The sequence below is a fragment of the Phocoena sinus genome, chromosome 14 (genome assembly GCF_008692025.1).
Source record: "Phocoena sinus isolate mPhoSin1 chromosome 14, mPhoSin1.pri, whole genome shotgun sequence".
Taxonomy (NCBI): Eukaryota; Metazoa; Chordata; class Mammalia; order Artiodactyla; family Phocoenidae; genus Phocoena; species Phocoena sinus.
In genome coordinates this window covers 15,438,476-15,455,047 of record NC_045776.1, presented here as the reverse complement: position 1 = coordinate 15,455,047, position 16,572 = coordinate 15,438,476, and positions in this window count along the sequence as shown.

The window sequence follows — 16,572 nt, the reverse complement described above, 5'->3', positions numbered from 1 at the left end:
AGGACAATCGGACACAGAGACAGACACACACACAGGGAAGATGTTGTGAAGACACAGGGAGGATGCCACGTGAACATGGAGGATTGGAGTGATGCAGCTCCAAGCATCAAAGCTTGCTGGCAAACAAATGGAAGCCAGGAAAGAGGCCTGGGGCAGATCCTTCCCCATAGCCTTCAGAGGGAGCACCCCTGCCAGCACCTCTATTTTGGACTTCTGGCCTCCAGAACTGTGAGCTAATAAGTTTCTTCTTTGTAAGCCACCCATTTTGTAGTACTTTGTTATGGCAGCTCTGGAAAACTGAGAGACTGCAATACAAACATTTTTAGAATTGATTATTTAACCTCATTATAAGTAATGGGCTTTACTGCTATGTCATCATGATCATTAGTAATAGTAATTTATCATATAAATTATGTTAATATGCTCTTAGTAGAGCAATATTTAGTTTTCATTTATACAATCCTTTTCTTCTAAAGATCTTCAAGCCATAAGTTTGATCATTGCTAGATATTTATCAGGAAAAAAGTATATTTCTGAGGCACTTCTCTGACACTGCCCCCTTCCCCGCCCCCCAAATCAAATGTCATATGTACAGGCTCCTTCAGTGTCTTGTCTTTACTCTGTGCTGTTCTTGACTATCGAGAATCATCAGATGTCAAGGTGACCTTCTCACAAACAGGAAGTCATTTTCATCTTTCATTCTTAAAATGAAGATAATATATGTACACTTCAAAAAATTATAGGAGAAACTATGTATTTATAACCGTTGATGGAACTAGGAACCAAGGAGTAAGTGAAACTCTTCTCCACAGATAAGTTGAGAAACAGAGTTGGAAGTGTCTAGTTCAATGGCTGGGACATAGTAACTGCTTAATAGATACTCATTTTCATCCTTCCCTCTCCTCTGTTATACAACGGGCCTTTGCAATAGGTGTAACAGAAACAAAAGTCAGGCAGCAAATCTACTTGCAAACAAAGAGCTACGTAGGAGGTGTTTAAACACTTCGGTAAATTCTTTAGACAAATTTAAAATACAGGTGGTGTGAGCTTGTGGGTACATCAGAGCCAGGAGTTTCAAACGAGACATTAAAAAACATAGGTTAGGGACTTCCCTGGTGGTGCAGTGGGTAAAACTCCACAGTCCCAGTGCAGGGGGCCTGGGCTCCATCCCTGGTCAGGGAACTAGGTCCCGCATGCATGCCTCAACTAAAAGATCCCGCGTGCCACAACAAAGATCCCTTGTGCTGCAACTAAGACCAGCGCAGCCAAAATAAATAAATAAATAAGTGAATAAATTTTTTAAAAAGTTTTATAAAAACCATAGGTTAGACATACCCAGTGCACGTGGATGTGGCCTCTTCCATCTCTGAATACCTGTTGCCATGTTGTTCCTTTAAACATGACCTGCCTTGTATCCTATTTATGTTTGTGAATGATCTCCTCTAACAGACTGTAAGTTCACAGAGGGCAGAAGCCATTTTATTCATATTTTGTTTTGGTCTATAATGACCTCACTTTGTATCCTGTCCCAAGTATTCTCATGCCTACTTTTCTATGTTGTTTACGTGTCTATCTTCTCCAACGACTTATGAACTTCTTGAGGGCAAGTGTAAACACACAGGTACATTCTTATTACCACGTCCTGCTCTGGGGCACTCACCAAATTCATGTCCATTTCAAAGCCACTTTTGTTTTTGGCCAAATCCTCGTGTACCTGTGCTGGTTTCCTCCCTTGTGTCAGGGCCAGGAATGCTAACTCCATGATTTTACTGCACACAAAGTGTTTCCACAGCATAACTCAGTACTGGGCATGTTGCAGGTCAGTACATAATCATATGGATTACGGTTTACCATATTAGAGTTATAAGTTGTGCAGTCCTGTAACATCTGATTTTCATAAAAGGTCAGTTTGTTTATGGAGAACAATGCCATGGTTGTACGGCAGTGTAGAGAGTGAGAGTAATTGATGGCAAGGGATACATACAGCTTTATTGCATTTCTCCTGTCCTTACCTAAACAATGAAAACAAAAATGCTAGCCACCCTTAAAAAAATACCATATTTATCTTACAGAGGATAATTTTCCAATGACTAAATAAAACTGTGAGCCTTCAGGGGTATCCATCTCCTTTGCTTGAAACTGGCTCATTTGATTTATACTAGATTAAGGGCCCGTTTTGAAGAACACGGAGACAAGCTGTAATTATGCCCTGAAAAGCAAACAATGTCATTTGCTTCACCACGGCTGCACTGGAAGGAACACTGAACACAGACCCCTTCTCCTCTCCCCTCCCTCCCTTCCTCGTTGCATCTGGTCAATTCTAACAAACATTCCTAATGACCAGGCTATATCGGCATTACCTAGTCAAGTAGCCCATTCAGTTTGCTCAAAAGAGCACAGACATAATCAAGCATTTGGCTGAATGCACAATTCACACCGAATAGGGCAAACATTTGGATTCAAGTATAGGTCAGCAGCAGCCAATTGAAATATTGATAAAGGGAGCCTGTGGGAACTAAATGTACATAAAAGGAGGAAAAAGGAAAGAGAAAAAAGGAGGTCCTTAAGGGGTGAGCCGGGGCAACAAGACCACAGGGGCGATTTCTCTCTTCCGCAAGACTGTAGGTGGCTTAGCTCGGGGGGTTAGCAAACCCAGCACTGATAGCCTGTTATTCTAGCTTCAGAAAGCGGTATGTTCAAACAGTTTTGTTTGGTTCCAAAGTGGAATTCATAATTTCCTGAGAAAGTACTATGCAACTTTCTAATAGGAACCCCCGGCCCCTGCCCACATAACTTTATTAAGAGAATTAGGCTGGAGTCTCTTTGTGGTTTTTTTATATTGGCCTATTCAGCCATCAGCTTGCACTTGGGTAGGTTTTATTGACTTGAAAACACTCCAGAGTGTTGGGGCTCCCCTGGTAACCTCTTTGGTTACTCCAACCCCCATCATTCACTCACCCGTGACGCTCAGCAAATCCAGACCTCTGTGGCCCAAAGTAAATGTTTGTCACCCTTACAGCCCACATATAATGCCTTGCTTTATGGATGGTTTAATTCTCAAACATTCACTCTGCATGTGGGCATTAATGTGCCCCAGTGCCACACTCAGCCACGTTCTCTTCCTCCTAAAAGTGTCAGAAATCCCAGTCTCCGACCTCACCAGAATACTTAGCTTTCTTAGCACCACCCCCACCCCCCGCCCCCGCCGTAGACTCCTCTGAAGGTCCAGCCCGATTTCCCCCAAGGTCTTCCTTGACAACCTCCAGGGAGCTGTGATTGGGCAAAGAGCCCTCTGCTGTTCCCACCGCCTTGCTCCCCTGCCCTTGGAACTGCAGTGGCCAATGGGGCAAAACTCGGTGCCCCTGGCAGTCAGAGCTTGGCTGAACTTGGCGGGTGGAGAGAATCATCTGACATCCAGGGTTCACCTGCATCCAGCCTACACACCCGGGGATGGTAACGTGCTTCTGAGAAGAAGGGAACGTCCTCAGCTGGCTTGGCTGCATGGAGAGCAGGGTAAGGGAAATGGTTTTGAGCCTCACATCATTTTTAGACGAGACAGAAGTCTTGAAACCGTCGAAAGGCACACATGGAATACACAACTGACGTCTCAGAAATTTCTTCCAAAACCCAGTTATGAAATGTTGGTTTCTTTGGCATTCAATTAATCAGGCCTCTTTTTTTTTTTTTTTTTTTTTTTGCAGTACGCGGGCCTCTCACTGCTGTGGCCTCTCCCGTTGCGGAGCACAGGCTCCAGACGCACAGGCTCAGCGGCCATGGCTCACAGGCTGAGCCACTCTGCGGCATGTGGGATCTTCCCGGACCGGGGCACGAACCCGCGTCCCCTGCATCGGCAGGCGGACTCTCAACCACTGCGCCACCAGGGAAGCCCAATCAGGCCTCTTTATTAAACCTGGAGTTGAATTGGGGTTTATTGGATGAAGACAACTGATTTTTAGAACAAAGATCCATAACGTTCTGCCATGGATGTGCTCAGAAAAGTGTTCTATAAAGTTCTCTGTAGTTTTCTTTTGTTTGTGGTATGTATGACATTTATCTAATAATCGGAATGTTTAAGAAGTCTTCTCACACTCAGTCACTTCAGATAACGTATTGTCCTGGCCTCATATTCAATGGATAGTTAAATGCTAAATATAAGTGTCTCACCCCAAACCACAGGCCAGTAGATGGAGAGGGTCCGAGTGGTTGCCGTGGAGTGTGAACTTGGATTTCTCACTCAGAAGATTCTTGTTCCCTCCCCACATGCATGCATGACATGCATGGCTTGGGCTCCTAGAAGCCTGGACAACAGCGTGTGGGTGAATCGGTAAAACTCATCATCACACCTTGAGAAAGAGACTAAATCTGGACTGGAGGAGTAGACTGATGGGTGAGGACATGCATGCAGCCGTCATGCCTTAGCAAGCCTGTTATGACTGTAACGGGCAGAACCCAATCAAAGAACAAAGTGAAAAAGGGGGGTGAGTTATCACAAGGACAAAAGAGTGTCTTAAGCAGAGCAGCTGGGCCTCGCAAGGAAGAGGAATCATGAAAGGCAAAGCCAGAAGGAAGGCAGGCAGAGGGTCCTCAGCCACTGCCCTCTCCTTCTGGGGCAGCGCGGTCTACAAGCTGCCTCTCCTGTGATCCTTGGATATCCGTGTGACTTCAGAATAGAGACGACATTCACATTATGCTGATTTCACTTATTTTCTTTAAGAAAGGGAAGGTACCATACCTTATCCATTCTAAGAGGCCATGGGTTATAAAATCTACCATTAACTTAAGTATCACTAAAAAAGAAAAACCACCACCCATTAAACCCTGACACCATCCTAACAATAGTCCTTTGCAAGGCACTATTTGATTGTCACTGGCCTCTAATCGCTTTGACATTTCTCTCATCCATTCTGAGGGATTTGGCCCTTTCTTCTGCCTTCTGTTGCATTTCTTGGAGCCTGGTAAACCACCCTTTTGCATGTATCTCAGTAAACAAAAAGTGACCCAGCTTCGTTTGCTCGTGGGTATCCATGATTCTTAAATCTTTGACAGTGATTAATGGGAAAATATAGAATTGTGGTCATATTGCTAATCAAAGAATATTTGCTTTACTAATAGCAAATCCACACCCGGCTATTCTAGTTCTGTGCCTTTTTCTGGACACAAGAATTTTTTGTTTCAATGTTGGATCAGAATGGAATTTTTTGGAAGCCATCTTAAAGGGCACGTGAGTCCCAAGGATGCATATAACTCAAAGGAAGTGATGATGATATGAACAGCGATAAGTTGGCAGATGCACAGGTGATGGCAAATACGTGAAGACTGTCACCTGGTTGACAGCAATTATAAAACGCCTTTGATCTGTTAAGACACATCCAATTCTGTAGATGTTAAACTGGGAGATGATGTGCATTTAAAGAGTTGATTAAATACGGTATTTGCCTGATGGGTGTTGAGAACAGAGGTGTACAAAGGGGACAATGACCCAGGTTCTTCTAGAACAGAACTTGGCAGTGCTGTGAGGATGCAACTAGCTGGGAGGGGGTGTCCACTCCTGGTGTTCAGTGTAAGCCAGGGGCTTTGTGATCATGGTATCTCCCATGCCAGGTAAGTATTAAGCCAGGAGCTTTAACGACCCATTTCTGTGGGTCCCATGACATGACCTCAAAGTAGACGTTAGGACCTGTATCTACAGTTGAGGAACTGGAGCTTCAGGGAGGCAAAGGGCCTGCCCAGATCACACCATCTTTGAGTGGCAGGGAGAGGTCGTGGAGCTTAAGTGTGTGCTTTCCTCATAACAATGCTGGGGGCGCAATGGGGGCTGGTGAAGGGTTTGCAGACAGTTTTGCATGAATGAATTAACCACACAAAATGGGGTTGCACTAAGGCCTGGACAGATCAAAATGTAAAACTGATGCTTCCTGCAGAGAGAGTTGAGATGAATGTAGGTGATAGCTGAATATTCCCTAGCATATTTTGGGCAGAGAGTATACGAGACAGTAGAGAAACCCTTTGATCTCTTGGGGTCCAGAAATTTATGCCATATATATATATGTACAGCTTTGCAAAATATAGACATGAAATCAAAGTAGGCCATCTATGATTTGGCAAGGTTCTAAAACCATTCTTAATATTTATAGGATGAAAGGACCTAGCCACGACCCCAAGTTGACCTTCACATACTCTTTCCATCCTAGGAACATCTTTTTTTTTTTTTTTTTTGTGGTACACGGGCCTCTCACTGTTGTGGCCTGTCCCGTTGCGGAGCACAGGCTCCGGACGCACAGGCTCAGCGGCCATGGCTCACGGGCCCAGCAGCTCCGCGGCATGTGGGATCTTCCCGGACCGGGGCACGAACCCGTGTCCCCTGCATCGGCAGGCGGACCTAGGAACATCTTTTTTTCATTATTATCCCACATGTAAAAATTTGTGGTAAATGCAGTTGGACTGTGTTTAACAAATGTAGAAGCCTCTCATGGTCAGGAGTAGTTGGTTGGTTAATTGAGAAAGTCCATCAAATCATAGACTTTTAAAAAAGTAAACATTTTCATTTACTTAAAGCATAGACAGGTATATTCACACCAGTCTTGTGATGTAAACTGATTGTCTTTTCTTTGCAAAGCCTCCATTGATGAGAGCTGTTTATCACTTGTTTTGCACAAGTCACACCCTTAATGTATTGATGATGACTGCCAGTTTTGGTTTCTTTAAAATGCAGAGACATTGCAAACAATAAAAAGTAGAATTATACTACCCATAACTATTAATCAATTTCCCCTAAACATTCATAGCAATCTTACTCATATCTGATTTGATCAAAAATGTTTTAGCAACTATTTGTTTTTACCAAGTCTCTTAAAGTAGTCACATTTGTTTTCTTTTTTCATGTACTCATTTGTTTGTAGATTTAGTCAATATTTAATCAGCTACATTATTACGCCAACAGGTACTTGGGATTACACTTGCTACATGACCTGACAGCTCTCAGTCAGTCCTGGCTCCTTCCCCACTTCCTCTCACAGCCTTTCCTCTAATAGAATCCATGCCCATCGAATTCCATCTTTGCATCTGCTTCTCAGAAGACCCCCAACTAACACAGCACATAACTGCATTTATTGTAGGAAAAAAATGATTGCAGTAGAAAAGTACATAATAACTGAAACCAAAAATCAATTAAGCTTTCAGATTTCCTGAAATCATAATCCACATTAAACACAATCTACATAGGTACCTTCAGTGGTGAGAACTGAAAGCCTGAAACTTGAAGTATTCTTAATTAAAACAAAAGCTCACTTCTCTAGTATGTACTATTGATTAAGCGAGGAAACCGGACTTGTGTGTTTACTAAATGCATTTTTATTAATATAGACGTATAACCCCATTATGGGAAATTGGAAAAAAGAGGAAAGAAAAAGGAATCTTGCCTACTAACTAAACCATCGTTATTTTGGTGAAGGGTGAATTCATGAATTTTAGAAAAATTTTACAAGGATCGGAGCACATAGGATTGTGAATTAACTGTCTAGTAACCAGACCATTGAATTAACTAGAGCCCAAGCCAGGAGCTCCTCGACATCCCAGATTGTCAAACAACCCCAGAGGCTGATGCAGGGTGTGACCAGCCCTGTTCTGTGGGGATCTGCTGTGGGTCTAGCTTTCAGGCCTTTCCTCAGTAGCCTGGAAAGGTGGGGTAGGGTGGAAGGTGGCCCAGGGGAATGAAGCAGGTGTCCTTTTTTTGCCTACAATTCCCAGGCTGATTGTGCTGGGCTGCAGGGCTGTTCCATCCAAGATCTGAGATAACAGCTGTGTCATCACACAGGAATCTAGCCCAGAGCCACCCACGATAGGTCTCTCTACTCTGTGCTGTAATCAAATCTGGGACCAGGTGTGCAAAAGTGATGGATTTTGCAGTTGGGAGAGGTGTTAGGTTATTACCTGGAGAACCTGATGCTTTCTAGGAGTTCTGGAAGGCAGCTAAGGGCACTCGCAAGCTTTGGGGGCACTCCTGGGCTTCATAGTGGCAAAACTGCCTCCTAGGAGTTGTTTAGAAAATTATGAGTGGTGTGTGTGTGTGTGTGTGTGTGCGCGCGTAGGAGGGGTTGTTGTCACAACTAATGAAGAGCCCAGAACCTAACTCTGTTTTACATATGAACCCAATTTGTCTTTGATGACTTTAATCTGTAATAATTCTATCTAAATTACGGAAAGATTATACTTACATTTGGTTGGAATTTTACTGAGTTATTCACCAATGCAATGCAGCTAATGGTATTTTGAGTCACAAACATTTACTCTGTAGCCGTCAAATTTGGGTGAGTATATGCACAGGCACAAGCCTCGAACTACCTCCTTCTGTCTTCTAGCTGTAACTGGATCATTCACATGTTTAATACATATTAATTTATTATAATGATTTTGCTTATATTTATGCTTCATATTACTGTTAGGACATTAGAGTGATTAAAATATTATCGTGTAGATAAGTTGTATTGTGTACATGTGATTTTAGGATACTATAGGGGAGATTTACACACTATTTGTTATAAGAGGGGGGCATTGGTTCTGAGAGTGTGGAGAAGTGCTATTCAAATTGAACTTGCAGCTCCCAGCAATTTTGCTGTGGTGGAATCACATGGAAATGGTTGTCCTCTGGGCTATCACGGCTATGGGCTCTGCCCTGGCACACTCTCAGGTGACTGCTCAGGTGCTGGCCCTCCTGCAGCTGTAACGCAGGTGCCCCAACCTCAACCCTGCACTCTTTATGTTGGTCCAGGGCTTACCCAGCTTCTTGGAGCAGGACAAACCAGGCGATGCTTGTTGGATCCTGGAAAGTTAGGTGCTGGATTTAAACTCATAAAATTCTGAGGACTGGCATAGGAAAGGTGGCCCTATTTAGGAAGCTACCTCTGAATATCCTCTTCCAGTCTTGAATCCAGCCTAGAATATCAACTTCCCTTCACCAAAGCAGGCCGAAAAATGGAGAGTGAACATATTCTCCTTGATTCCGAAAGCAAAAAAATCCCCCCAAACAAAAAAACACAACTTCATTAAACCCAGGTAATTAACAAAGTTTTCCTTACAGACAGAATGTTAATTGATAAGAAGTTGGGCCCTGAATAAGCACCTCTGAAGCATGCCCAAGAGCCTGTGGAAAAGCAATAGATATTTGGTCTAACTGCCACAGGCATGAACAACGACAGACTGTATCTACGGGGGCGTCCGGGGGCTTGGTGTTTAAGTGAAATCTCAGACTATTTCAACGCTGCTGTTGCCGCCTCCTGCCAGGACCACTGCCTTGGTCTGACAAACATTCAAGAAGGGATGTAGCTTTGTCCCCAATGAAAGCAGCACAGAGGCAGCTGCTTGGTGGGGATGTGACTCAGGCTAGCTGCCGGGAGGCTCACCGTGCGATTCAATTGCTCCATCTGCCGAGTCAACTAGGAAACGCAGAAGACACTTGGAAGGGAAGGGGGAGAAATAAGGAAGGGAAACAAAGCGGGACGTGGTAACTGTGATGGTCCACATAAATGAGTTGGTCATCACGTGTGTGAGTCAGAGAAACCCATACAAGGAAAACATCATTATATCCATTTAACAGGTGAGGAAACAGCAACTCAAAGAGGTTGAATTACTTTGCTCAAGTTCACACAACTGTTAAGTGACGTGCTTGACTTTTCAAGGCCTTCCACTGACGAAAGTAGGGGGAGCTAATGTTGTCGGTCAGGGTGGCTGGTATTTTCACCGGAAGCTTCTTTGCCATAGACATCTTGGCTGCAGGCACTTTGGCTGCAAACATTTTTGTTGCATAAGGTATCGGCTGTAAGGCAATTTTGCCATGAAAGATAGAATAACCGGTGGACGGTTTGGTTTGACAGTTTTCAACTAGTTGAAATGTGTTAGCTTTTCTTCTAGTTATTGACGTTATTGATGTCTTCCTGGAGCTGACAGATGATGATGATTTGCCCCAAGAGTTGCTGTCTTATTGTGAAACACACTACACTGGAGGAGAAAGAGGCCGAGGGCCTTGAAGGCGCAGAGTTGAACCCACAAAGTTCTAGTAGAACTCTGGAACATCTATCAAGGGGCATGTGACAACGTGCCAAGAAACAATCCATGATGTAGAGGCTCTCAGCGTAGCACAAGGCTCAGGTACCAACACGCAGCCTAGTGTTTGGAAACTGATACCTCTTTTTTTTTTTAATTAATTTTTTTATTAAAAATTTATTTTTGGCCGTACCACACGGCATGCGGGTACTTAGCTCCCTGCCCAGGGACAGAACCTGTGCCCCCTGCAGTGGAAGCACAGAATCTTAACCACTGGACCGCCAGGGAGGTCCGTTTTAAAAAATTAAAAAAAAAAATTTTTTTTTTTTGGCTGATACCTCTCTTAATGAAGGAAGAAATTTTAGTGAAAAATATAAAGTGTGATGCTGGGAGTTCCCTGGCGGTCCAGGGGTTAGGACGCTTTCACTGCCAGGGCCTGCAAACCGCATGGCACCATCAAAAAAAAAAAGTATGATGCTAAACAAGGAGACGAATCAACAAGCAAAATAATAATAATAGTGATAGTTATAATAATAAAAGACTTAGAAGACAAGTGCCTAGGCACAACCCCCAAATTAAAATCAGTTATTTTTATTGTCATGAATTTACACCCATTTCAAATGTACTCAAATATTTTGTATTTCGCAACAGTCTTTTTAATTTTGTCATTCATTTCTCATGTTTCATTATGTTCTTTTTAATGTTCCTCTTTTAGTTTTCATTATTTTATCTTTTTAAAATTGAAGTATAGTTGATTTACAATGTTAGTTTCTGGTGTACAGCAAAATGATTCAGTTACATATATATGTATATATCAGTATATATATTCTTTTTCAGATTATTTCCCATTATAGGTATTATAAGATATTGAATATAGTTCCCTTTGCTATGCAGTAGGTCCTCATTGTTTATTTCATTATGTTATCTTTTATGGCAAATTGCCTTATGGCCAATTAGTTATGTGGTGAAATGCTTGTGGCAAAGACGTTTTTGGCAAAAGTACCTAGAACCATCCATCAGGCACTCTGTTAAATAATTTCACTTGTCTTATTTAGTACACAAGCCTTTGAAGTAGGTGTTCTCCTGATTTTTAGAAATGTGGAACCTGAAACTTAGAGACATTAGGTAACTTATTTGAGGTCCCCAAATCACTAAATGGCAGAATTCTGCCTGGTTCTGAAGCTTGGCCCTCATAAATATAGAGTTGAAGGTGGGCAAATAGAAACACAGTAATATCACACCCATAAATAAGGACCACTACTATATTAATTCTGGATTTACCACCACTCTTACCATTTTCTAATGAGTGGATATACTTTGTTTTACACAGCACAGAGAGATGAGAAAAGATGTGTGTAGATAGAATCTTGGTCAACTGAACACTTTGGAAAGGATGCTCACGACTGAAATAGATTCCATTGCAAATTGTTTCCTTGCAGGGAATAAATCTGTAATTTAGCTTTTTTGTAAAAAAATGGGTGTTCATATTTTGCATTTGCTTTCAATTAAAAAGGTAAATTTCACATTATTTCATGTATATGTTATCCGTATACAAATGAAAAAAATTAGGTAAAGTCCTATGACTCCCCTCCATACTTTCCAAGTACACTTCCCAGAAGTAAATCGTGTGCATCTGTCGAGACCTTTTTCTGTTTTTTGGCTTTAAGATCCTTTTATTTATCTATTTATTTATTAGTTATTTTTTTATGATCCAGATATAGGATCCTTTTACACTTTTAAAAATTATTGAGAATTCCAAGGAACTTTTGTTTAAGTAGATTGTATCTACTGATGTTTACTGTATTGGAAAATAAAATTGAAAAATTTTAAATACAAGCACACACAATCATACATTCTGTTAGCCATTAGAGCTATGATGTTATCACATATCTTGTCTCTGGAAAACTCCACTGTACACTTAAAACAGAATGAGAATGGAAATAACGTTTACTGTTACTGTGAAAATAGTTTTGGCCTCTTGGACCCCTTGAACGGTTGGGTCTTGGGACTCCAGGGATCCTCAGGTGACACTTGAGAACCACCGTTTTAAACCATTTACAGAGCTCATGGATGTGAAATGATAAAGGGGCTTTTGTGAGGAAATAGGCTTTAAAGTTTCACTTTTACATTTCTTGCTTTTTTCTTTGATTTGTTTTATTTTTAAGTTTTTTCTTTCTTTCTTTTTTTTTACACAGCATGTTCTTATTAGTCATCAGTTTTATACACATCAGTGTATACATGTCAATCCCAATCACCCAGTTCATCCCATCACCACCCCTCCCCCACCACTTTCCCCCCTTGGTGTCTCTATGTTTGTTCTCTACATCTGTGTCTCAACTTCTGTCCTGCAAACTGGATCATCTGTACCATTTTTCTAGTTTCCACATATATGCTTTAATATACGATATTTGTTTTTCTCTTTCTGACTTATTTCACTCTGTATGACAGTCTCTAGATCCATCCACTTCTCAACAAATGACCCAATTTCATTCCTTTTTATGGCTGAGTAATACTCCATTGTATATATGCACCACATCTTCTTTATCCATTCATCTGTCAATGAGCATTTAGGTGCTTCCATGACCTGGCTATTGTAAATAGTGCTGCAATGAACATTGGGGTGCATGTGTCTTTTTGAATTGTGGTTTTCTCTGGGTATATGCCCAGTAGTGGGATTGCTGGATCATATGGTAATTCTATTTTTAGTTTTTTAAGGAACCTCCATACTGTTCTCCATAGTGGCTGTATCAGTTTACATTCCCACCAACAGTGTAAGAGGGTTCCCTTTTCTCCACACCCTCTCCAGCGTTTGTTGTTTGTAGATTTTATGATGAAGCCCATTCTAACTGGTGTGAGGTGATACCTCACTGTAGTTTTGATTTGCATTTCTCTAATAATTAGTGATGTTGAGCAGCTTTTCATGTGCTTCTTGGCCATCTGTATGTCTTCTTTGGAGAAATGTCTATTTAGGTCTTTGGCCCATTTTTGATTGGGCTGTTTGTTTCTTTAATATTGAGCTGTATGAGCTGTTTATATATTTTGGAGATTAATCCTTTGTCAGTTGCTTCATTTGCAAATATTTTCCCCTATTCTGAGGGTTGTCTTTTTGTCTTGTTTATGGTTTGCTTTGTTGTGCAAAAGCTTTGAAGTTTCATTAGGTTCCATTTGTTTATTTTTGTTTTTATTTCCATAACTCTAGGAGGTGGATCAAAAAAGATCTTGCTGTGATTTATGTCAAAGAGTGTTCTTCCTGTGTTTTCCTCTAAGAGTTTTATGGTGTCCAGTCTTACATTTACGTCTCTAATCCATTTTGAGTTTATTTTTGTGTATGGTGTTAGGGAGTGTTCTAATTTCATTCTTTTACATGTAGCTGTCCAGTTTTCCCAGCACCACTTATTGAAGAGACTGTCTTTTCTCCATTCTATATCCTTGCCTCCTTTGTCATAGATTAGTTGGCCGTAGGTGCGTGGGTTTACCTCTGGGCTTTCTATCTTGTTCCACTGATCTATGTTTCTCTTTTTGTGCCAGTACCATATTGTCTTGATTACTGTAGTTTTGTAGTATAGTCTGAAGTCAGGGAGTCTGATTCCTCCAGCTCCATTCTTTTCCCTCAAGACTGCTTTGGCTATTTGGGGTCTTTTGTGTCTCCATACAAATTTTAAGATTTTTTGTTCTAGTTCCGTAAAAAATACCATTGGTAATTTGATAGGGATTGCATTGAATCTGTAGATTGCTTTGGGTAGTATATTTTCACAATATTGATTCTTCCAATCCAAGAACATGGTATATCTCTCCATCTGTTGGTATCATCTTTAATTTCTTTCATCAGTGTCTTACAGTTTTCTGCATACAGGTCCTTTGTCTCCCTAGGTAGGTTTATTCCTAGGTATTTTATTCTTTTTGTTGCAATGGTAAATGGGAGTGTTTCCTTAATTTCTCTTTCAGATTCCTCATCATTAGTGTACAGGAATGCAAGAGATTTCTGTGCATTAATTTTGTATCCTGCAACTTTACCAAATTCATTGATTAGCTCTAGTAGTTTTCTGGTGGCAACTTTAGGATTCTCTATGTATAGTATCATGTCATCTGCAAACAGTGACAGTTTTACTTCTTTTCCAATTTATATTCCTTTTATTTCTTTTTCTTCTCTGATTGCCGTGGATAGGACTTCCAAAACTATGTTGAATAATAGCGGTGAGAGTGGACATCCTTGTCTTGTTCCTGATATTAGAGGAAATGTTTTCAGTTTTTCACCATTGAGAATGATGTTTGCTGTGGGTTTGTCATATATGGCCTTTATTATGTTGAGGTAGGTTCCCTCTATGCCCACTTTCTGGAGAGTTTTTATCATAAATAGGCGTTGAATTTTGTCAGAAGCTTTTTCTGCATCTACTGAGATGATCATATGGTTTTTATTCTTCAATTTGTTCATATGGTGTATCACATTGATTGATTTGTGTATATTGAAGAATCCTGGCATCCCTGGGATAAATCCCACTTGATCATGTTGTATGATCCTTTGAAGGTGTTGTTGGATTCTGTTTGCTAGTATTTCGTTGAGGATTTTTGCATCTATATTCATCAGTGGCATTGGTCTGTAATTTTCTTTTTTTGTAGTATTTTTTTCTGGTTTTGGTATCAGGGTGATGGTGGCCTCATAGAATGAGTTTGGGAGTGTTCCTTCCTCTGCAATTTTTTGGAAGAGTTTGAGAAGGATGGGTGTTAGCTCTTCTCTAAATGTTTGATAGAATTCACTTTGAAGCCATCTGGTCCTGGACTTTTGTCTGTTGGAAGATTTTATTTTTTATTTTTTTTATTTTGCGGTACGCGGGCCTCTCACTGTTGTGGCCTCTCCCGTTGCGGAGCACAGCCTCCGGATGCACAGGCTCAGCGGCCGTGGCTCACGGGCCTAGCTGCTCCACGGCATGTGGGATCTTCCCGGACCGGGGCATGAACCCGTGTCTCCTGCATCAGCAGGCAGACTCTCAACCACTGCGCCACCAGGGAAGCCCTGGATCTGTCATTTTTGACCTCCAAATAATTCTCTTAGTTTCCCACCAGGTCAACCAGGCATTTAAAAACATGTTTTAACATTTTTATCCATCATGTTAAGGTTCACAAAAGGAGTGTTTTGTCAGAATATCTACTCCAAAATATTCTTGGAAGTGGGAACTCCTTTTGGTGGAAGATGAATGCAGAAGTTCTACATGACTTCCCCTTGGAAAGAAGTAAAAATTTCAAATGATTGGTTTAACGTAATCAACATTTTTGAATATATCTCCCAAATACTCCTCATCCTAAAATGGCACAAGATAGGAAAGACATGAAAACTAAACAAAATGTAATCCTGGCAGGAATTCTATGTTTAGAAAAAGAAAATATTTAGCAGTGCTGTCCCTCCTGCCTGAACTGGTAAGATGCTGATATAAATTTGGAACTATCCAAATTAGTTCTCTTTGCTCTGACACATTTTTTAAAAGTTCGCAGTCATCCTCCAATAACTTTTTTAAAATTAATTAATAAATTAATTTTGGCTGCATTGGGTCTTCGCTGCTGCACGCGGGCTTTCTCTGGTTGCGGCGAGCGGGGGCTACTCTTTGTTGCGGTGTGTGGGCTTCTCATTGCGGTGGCTTCCCTTGTTGAGGAGCACGGGCTGTAGATGAGTGGGCTCAGTAGTTGTGGCTCGCGGGCTCTAGAGTGCAGGCCCAGTAGTTGTGGCGCATGGGCTTAGCTGCTCCATCGCATGTGGGATCTTCCTGGACCAGGGCTCGAACCTGTGTCCCCTGCATTGGCAGGCGGATTCTTAACCACTGCACCACCTGGGAAGTGTCCAACCTCCAGTAACTTTTTATCCCACCAGCAAACTGCAGGGCTACAGAATGAAGACTATATGTACCCACACATCAGATCTGACTACAACAATAAACTTTACTTAAGTAGTTTGGTGCTTATATAAAGCCTTGACGCATGTGCTAATTTTCCAAGTGGTATATATTCAAGAGTAGATTTGTGTTTGCTCCTGCCAGGACATAGTTTCACAATAACTCCATTCTTTAAAAAAAAAAAAATTGATTTGTTCTTTCCCACCCACCTCTTTCACAATAGCATAGCTAAACCTTAGCTTCTTTCCCCAAACCTTCCCTCCCAACCCCACTGCCTCACCTTCACCAGGACTCCCTTTGTCCCTGGGGACAGACCTCTGCAGAGCTTCACTGAAAGGACCATTTTCCTCCCACTCTCATTGCTTTTAAAAATGGGATGCATTCTGAAGGATTCTTTCTCTTTTCATTCAGCTCTCTCTTCTTCACTTCTGCTTTGCGGTCAAGTACCTTGACACACGTTAATTATTTTGGTCTGGTTACACTTCCTCTGGTCAAAGAGAAGACTAATATGGAAAGGAGACACCCATGTATTATTTCTATCTCTAGTCGACAGCAGGGGTTCTGAAAATGTGACTCATGGAACTTGTTAAAAATGCAAATATTCTGGTCCTACCCCAGACCTACTGAATCACAAGCTCTGGGTGTGGGGTGA